This window comes from Triticum dicoccoides, chromosome 7B (genome assembly GCF_002162155.2).
Source record: "Triticum dicoccoides isolate Atlit2015 ecotype Zavitan chromosome 7B, WEW_v2.0, whole genome shotgun sequence".
In the NCBI taxonomy this organism is placed as follows: domain Eukaryota; kingdom Viridiplantae; phylum Streptophyta; class Magnoliopsida; order Poales; family Poaceae; genus Triticum; species Triticum dicoccoides.
Genome location: NC_041393.1, coordinates 365,670,472 through 365,678,289, shown reverse-complemented (window position 1 = coordinate 365,678,289; position 7,818 = coordinate 365,670,472). Strand labels below are relative to the sequence as shown.

General features: G+C 42.4%; 1 long non-coding RNA gene across 8 annotated transcripts; it reads left to right on the top strand.

The window, feature by feature from the left end:
• Positions 1–209: 209 nt before the first annotated feature.
• LOC119337038 lies at positions 210–6,416 on the top strand. Of its 8 annotated transcripts, none has more exons than XR_005163000.1 (11): positions 210–787; positions 886–941; positions 1,042–1,183; positions 1,269–1,341; positions 1,451–1,494; positions 1,586–2,225; positions 2,389–2,480; positions 2,839–2,915; positions 3,400–3,477; positions 3,693–4,963; positions 5,963–6,416. It is a non-coding gene; the product is annotated as an uncharacterized LOC119337038 (long non-coding RNA). The 8 variants fall into 8 exon arrangements; XR_005162997.1 differs by having other exon boundaries at positions 1,451–2,225; positions 3,693–3,905; positions 4,822–4,963; XR_005162999.1 differs by having other exon boundaries at positions 1,451–2,225; positions 3,693–3,905; positions 4,708–4,963.
• The last annotated feature ends 1,402 nt before the right edge of the window (positions 6,417–7,818 follow it).

The window sequence follows — 7,818 nt, the reverse complement described above, 5'->3', positions numbered from 1 at the left end:
CTCCAAGAGGCTCCCCCGATTTGAAGCTTCGTTGGCTGTCGGATCTGCATTCTGTCGCGTTTGAGCCATCGGATCTTCACACCGGTTAAAACTATTTTTCACCTCGCAGTCGTTTTCATTGTCCAATGACGGGTGGGCTCACGTGGTGCGCTGGTTGGCTGGGTTGCCTGTTTTCGCGTGCAGGTCGTTTTGCCCGATCCGCACCGCGCGCTCCGCACCCAATCCCCCGTCCTCTCGTCTCACTCCCGCACCAGCCGCCACGCAATCCTAGGTCTCCTTGCGCTTCGTTCCCCGCTCGCTCGTCCCTCGGTTCTCCTCATCCCTCCTCTACTCCGGCTGCTACGCCGCCTCTCCCTCCACAACGCGACCAGCTCGAGCTCCACCTCATCCATCGCCATCTCAAGGAGACGGCTGCACAAGACGTCCGGCGCCGTCACCATCTCTTCGGCACAAGTGAAGCACGGGATGCTTGCTGCGTCGCCGTCGTCCTTTCTCTCGCTGCCACCACCACCCCGACCGAGCCATCCCCGTGCTCTCGTTGAGCCTTCCCCCCCTCCGGGCTCACTGACCCAGGTGGCGGTGAAGGAGAGGGTGAGCTCGAGTGGTAGGCAAGGGAGGAGGGCGTGAGCCCTCGTTGATGCGGTCTCCGTCAGAGGCGACGGGGGATGGATCCGCAGGCTGGGCAGCTGGAGGTGGAGGCCACGGCGGGGCGACCACTGGTCCACGGACCGGGCGGAGGACGGGGAGGGGAGGGCGAGTCGTCCCCTCCCCCCACCACCACGCGCAGGTACTTCCCCTTCCCTCCTTCTTCCCTTGATCTATCTCTCCCCCGCCCTATTTCTGTGCTGGATGAACCCCTCTAATTCATCTCTTCCTATTTTTTAGGTTTGCATTGGGGATTGATTCCTACCAGTGAAATCTGCAAGGGAGCCGACCTACAGGTCAGTCCTTTTACATGACATGCGAAATCTTTAGTGGGTTCCTGTTTCAATGCTGAAGAAGCATAACTTCTGAGCGGAAGGATAATATTATGTTTTCCAGTTTCATGTATAGCTCGAGCTCAAGGCGGAGACAAGGAAGGTCGGAAAATGAAGAGATGGGATGAAGGTGCTCGCACTGAATATATATAGTAGCTGGTGCACGAGCTTGCACTCAACCAGTCTAGACTCAACTCCTCATATCGGTACGATCCCCTTCCAGTCTGTTTGAAGTCTTCTCTTTCTCCCCTTCTCCGTTTGTTTGAGCAGGTTCTGCTTGGGTGGATGCAGGGTGCGGACTGAGAGTTGGATGCTCTGTGCCAGCATATGGATGTGTTGCGACCACTGTTGCTTCGGCTGTGAGGTATAATGCTAATTGGGCTTGTGAATTTATCATGTCTTGGAACAGATTGCCTAATTTTTGGGGTTCTCGGTATATAATTTCTTTTACTCGTTGTTTATTCTTAATTCAGCGGTCCAGGATTGCAACCTGGTGTCATCCACTCCCTACTCACAGGTTACCGTAGTGTTATGTAAAACATACCCAAGCTCTTGTTCCTTAAAATTATCCATCTATTAACTGGATTATGAATAATTGCTCTTGCAAGTGAATTTTCATTACGTGAGTTGAGGAGGATGCGCGGTCTTCAGACTCGGAGATTTCTAGTTTTTTCATTTAATCATTTCTGCAGAGATTGTCCTTCTATGCATTATTTGGTAACCATCTACTACAGATCAGCTACTACCCTGCTGCTGCCCTTATGGTGAATGATTGATGGTGCATGTTTTCCTGTTAGTTTTTCTGTATGCCAAGTCTGAATTTTATCATTTTGCATTTTTCCAGCCCTTTCATTCTCACTGTGATTCCCTGAGATGCATTGTCCATAGGCAATGCACTTTCTAATAAAATATGGCGGTAACCTTGAAAAGACTAATTTATCTAGCTACAAAAACATGTTGTTTATGTTCCTTGCTTTTGCAAATACTCCCTCCGTCCGGAAATACTTGTCCTAGGAATGGTTGTATCTAGACTTATTTTAGTTATAGATACATCCATTTTATCCATTTTTAGGACAAGTATTTCCGGAAGGAGGGAGTAGTAGTTTATGGTTGACACTTTAGTCTATATCTGTCATGCACCCATCTGGACTATAAATAGGACCCTCCACCACCACTTGCTAGCAAGTACTACATCATACAGCAACAGACACCATGGATCTACTTCTGCTACTCATCTCGCTTCTTATGGTGAGTGCAACAATCATTTTTTAATTGGATAGTTTCTTTCTGTGCAGCGCATCCGCATACAAAGTGCTTACATATGTAGTTAGTTAGTTAATTAGTTAGCTTGGGTGTTCATGTGTGTTTGCCACGAATAGCTTATCTATGTTGCTCGTTCTGATGCATGCAGGTCACTACAGGATAGTGAATCTGGCTTGCGAGTTTTGTCGATGCGGCCATGACGGCGATGCCAAACTCTGAGGAGATACCAAAGGTGTACTGGTAGGTGGTGCTTCCTGGAATCCCAATGCCTCCACCTATCATCAACCTGCTATTATCCCAGCAAAATGGTCACAAATTCCACCTTGGTGACCTCATTTAAGTGATTTCGGTAATCGGTGGTACAACGAAACATTAATGAAGATAATATATGTGAATCTTTTGTTCTAATGAATGGTAAAAGTTAACTTAAAGCATGGTGACTATTGAGTATACAATATTATTTTCATGATATATGTACCATAAAGGATAAGTTAAATTTGTCTCTACCACGTGAACATTGAACTTACTAAGGCTAATTTGGTAAGAAGCATAGTACTTGTATCATGTGGAAAATGATCTTTCTGTATTCCATTTTCAGGGATAATCTTGTTGTGCTTTGTTTCTGTATGATCTAAAACTACAAGGATCTTGTTCAGTTCAGATGTTCTGGAATGAGTACGAATCTTACTATATCTGAACTTGTGAAATTAGTCCGAGTCTGACAGCGTTGCAACCAAAACCAAAACCATAGGGAAGTTGTGCAGTTCAGATGTTCTGGAATGAGTATGGATTTTACTATATCTGAACTTTGTGAGTCTGACAGCCTTGCAACCAAAACCAAAATTACAGGGATATTGTGACAGCCCTCCAACCAAAACTAAAACTACAGGGATCTTGTGCAGTTCAATGCTACCTGTTGTTTGTTGGAATATCAGTTATCTTGTTTGTGCACAATAACCTGCTTATCATGAAAAAGTAGAATATTTTAGGATGGGGCATCAAGTTGGTTGGCATTTGTTAAGATCTTCATGAGAAGCAGATCTTCTCAGCCAAACTTTTCTTGTGTGTGTGCGAGGAGCAGTTCTACTATCTTTTCATGGTTCGTCGTTTACATATTAGTTGGATGATATCTCTTTATTCTGTTGTTGTGACTGACCAGCTGCTTACTTATATGGATAACTTGAACTGAAAGCAAGAGTAGAATCCCATGAGATGAGCCACAAGGAAAATATGCATGGTATTTTTCAATTCTAATGTTTCAGTTCCATATTCTCCTACTTGACTGGCTATGTGATGTATATACTGATTTCCTGCTACTATTTGAGTTATAACATGGTATTTTTCAATTCTAATGTTTCAGTTCCATATTCTCCTACTTGACTGGCTATGTGATGTATATACTGATTTCCTGCTACTATTTGAGTTATAACACTTTTTATGTTTCTCTGGCAGAAAATGGCACAATCATGATTCAGTTTGGTCAGCAAGTACCTAATTACAAGTCATCAGCTAGCGATTCTCCCCAAGAAGTGTTCGGAATGAGCAAAGGAAGCTTTAATGAAAAGAATATTGATGTTGATGTTGTACAATAGCCGGAAGATCACAAGAGATCGACCTTTTGGGTGGTCTAATACTTCCTATATGGGCACATCGAAAAGCCACTACGTAAGTAGTTCAGTCTTCTCTTTAAAAACTGCTTTCTCTTACTACACAACCAGGCTCAATTCATACGTATGTAAATTTTACATCATACTTCTTCCCTTCCCAAAACAAGGGTATTATTTATCTCCTTCCTGAATCAATATTTCAGACCTTTTTTGAATTGAGAATCTCACCTGCAGCACATCAATTGTCTGTAAATAAATGTAACGTGAATCACTCTCCAAAATCCTTGAAACTTGAGCTTCGACGAATATGAAGGTCTTTGTGTTGGCATACACTCCTTTATTCCAAATGGTGCTGATATAAAAACACCATCAAGGATTCCATGTGTACCATGTATGTCCATAAAAACAGCATCGATATATCAGCATACTAATGTGCCGATCTAAAAACGTTTTTTCTAAGTGACGGTTTCGAGTCGGCAAAAATACAGTGTATGTCCATAATGTGATGGCAACTGAGTAGCCATGTGTACAGGGAAGGCATCAGTCTATATCGAAAAACACCAGCGATTTTATCCTAATTGTTATTGAAATTGTTGTTTATTGCTTCATATTACCAATTGCACCTGCTTACAGATATCCTTAAGTTTACTACCTCCTGTCCTTAGAAGCATCAGTTTGTCCTTATTTTTTGTATGCTCTGTTTCATCTAAATTGCGTGCATCCATTTCCAACAGAACTAGGGGAGTTCGTATAAATTAGATATGTTCATTTTCTTCTCAACAGGTATCTATTATGAGTACTGCAATTTAGACATGATTAAGAATGGTACTAGAGTTTGCCTATCTATCATGATTTTTTAGTTCTGCTTAGTTGATGGCCTCACGTAATGTGCCTCCATGGATGGAGCTTTCCGGGTCTGCCTTGTTGAATGTTCTACCATGGATGGAGCTTTTGCTGATACCCTTTCTGAATAGCTGATATTTATTGTACCTCATCTTCGCTCCTGGTTGGCGGGGAACCTCTCATGGTCGAGCCCCTAGCCCCGCACCTTGGCAGCTGCCTGGAGAGGAGGATAGCTCGAGGACAACTCCCAATGTGCCGAGGAGATGGGAACATGTGAGCTTCTTTGTTTCTTTCTTCCTTCTTTCCTCATTTTCCCAACCTACAATTTGTTTTCTAATTTCTCTACAAGTTTTTCACGGGGTATTTTAGGCTATAGCTTGATTTGGCACTATCGTGAAGTGGGGTAATTTTCCATATTGATGTGGTTGGTATGCACATCCCACTAAGAAGCAAGGCGCAATAAAAGCTCATTTTCCATTTTGCAAAGGTTCCTTTTAGTAACTGATGCGTCCATGTTGACGCAGCTACAACTATGGTAATGCAGGTTATACTGCAGGGTCCATGATACCTTTCTAAGTAATTTTACCGCAGATATTGTAGGTGTTGTGTCGCTTAGCAAACTTTACTCCAGTATATGCAACTTTCAGAGTTCTAATTCGTGTGTATTATAACAGATTTGGTTTGATCAATTCAAATTTCTTATTCAGGCATGTATACACAAATTGCAGGGTGTATTAGCGGTTAGGAAACTTGCTTTTAGCATGCATTATTTTCAAGCTTCAAGGCGTATTATTATTCATTTTTATGTTAGTTGTCTGTACTTGGCCTACATTTTTGTTTTCAAATAGTTCTGCCTCTCAATTTGATATTTCTATTTGCTTTTGCTTAATAATATGATGTATTGTTTTCTTGCTCTAGGCCTACTTGTGTTCAAGGTTCAGTTGATTGTGTTTCTTAAGGGTGTTTTTTTAATGACATCAACATGTGGCACTAATTCCATTCTGCATTGTACTGTGATTTTTCCTAGCAACACCATTATGGCAATTTTTTGCTCCATTTTAAGTTTCGCTTGGATCACTAGCCTACATGTTCTCACCTCATCATCATGGCCTTTCTTAAGGGTGTTCAGGCATTTTTGTCCTTCTGTAAATTAGTGGCATTAATTAGTGGTCTTCTATTCGTGTTGTGAACCCCAATATGGCATCTCACCATTCCCCATGTTAACTGTGGGTTTATTTAATGATAATAGGATATCAATTGCCTTTTCTTCAGGATAAGCCGATGCCTAATAAGGATCAGGAGAACAACAGATATGCTAAGAGACAACCTTTTGGGGTTAAGGATATAAACAACAACAGGGCTTATGAGGCCGAAGAGAGCTCGAGTGGCGTCTTTTGGTTCTTGAAGACCTGCACGTTCCTGGTGGAGTAGAGCAAAATAATTTGGAGGCTTTAAAGCTACTGCACTTCATGTAGTTAGGATCAATTCTCTGTTTCAGTTTGAAATATTCCCCATTTCCTCCTATTTGATTGATTCATCTGATGGACATTTTGTCAGGCAAATAAACAAAAGGCATATGTATTGTTACGAGTGAAGCCATCCATACTCCCATGTGGAATTCAAGAAATAGAGAAATGTTATTGTTCTTCTACTAATTGTTTGCTTGGACAAATGTACTGTAAATGATTTATTATTGTTAGGTATAGAGAAATGTTATTGTTCTTCATTGTAGTGGATGATATCTATCCCAATTATTGAGGTGATGGAAGTACTACTCAGGAGTTTTGTCTTTGACTGAATGAAGCTGTCAAGGAAGAAGGAATAGGTGTTAAGGAAGAAGGGATAAATAAATCGCTTGATTCATGGGCCGAACTAGCTGCCATACGACTGCTTGGAAATATACATGTGTCTAAGAGACACATGAATGCTTTTTTTTAGACACACAAAAACAAAGTTGATAGAAACACTACTCTTTTGAAATGTGTTTTTTAATACATATTTCATAATAGGGTATCTACACCTATACCTAGGAGCCAAAACTCTCTCTCCTTAACTGGTTTTCTACATGGTGTTTAGTATACATATATTCTTAGGTTTCTTATCTTTTCCCCTCTTTTTTTGCAGGAAAAATATGCATGGCCAGGTTTCTCATCATGATAACCATGTTTCCAAACTTGCTAAAAAAATACAACCATGCCAACTTTGCTCTCTCATCATAGTGCCCAAATTTTCAAACTGAACATATTCATATTATGCAAAGTTTCTCTTTTCCCAGACTATTATTTAACAACATAATAAACATGTTTAAAAAATAGCATGATTTAGTTGAAGGTTCTTGCAGCATGAAACTATTTTCATCGACAACATGTCTTCAGCAGGTCTCTGCGCCATTTGGCGCAACGGGTGAACTAGTATGAATAAAATCAAAAGTAGCATGTAGGGTATTATCTCTTTGAGAGAGCCCGAAGCTGGGTAAAATCCCATGTCCATGTTACCATCGCTCCAAGACGCTTAGCTTAGGAGCCCTACTACGAGATATGCTGGATATAGAAACGACAGTGGTGACCACCGGGGTCTGCCTGTAGATTGGCCTCAGGTGAACCTGCATGTTAGCTAGCAGGAGAGATTGCAATTCCTCATGGAGCAGACTACCCGTCCCTGGACCCTTTGCAGGAGAACAGAGGCACCGAGGACCTGGTTAGGTGGCGTGCATGAGGCGGGCCACGAGCCAGAGCTAGGTCCTCGGGTTTGACAGCGTTGCAGGGACAGACCTGGGCACAAGTGTCGTGCCCACGTGAGCAACCCCCGTTGTGGGGTGGGAAAAAGGACAAGCCAAAAAATGTAGGGAGACCGCGAGGTGGTTAAGATTCGAAGCAAGCAGGCGATGGTCATAGATAAGCTCATGAGAGATGGTTAGGCAATTCCAATGAACGCAAAAGGATACACGCCACAGGGACGGACCCACCCGACTTGGAGATAATGCAGCACGAGGGGCGCCCCCAAACTGAACGAACTTAAAAGATGTCACCTGGCATAGTTGCTGAAGAGATGTCAGGGTTGATAGAGGCGGGGGTGTCCCAATCTTTCGATGAGATGATGACTATCGATTTGGTGAAGATAACTTTGAC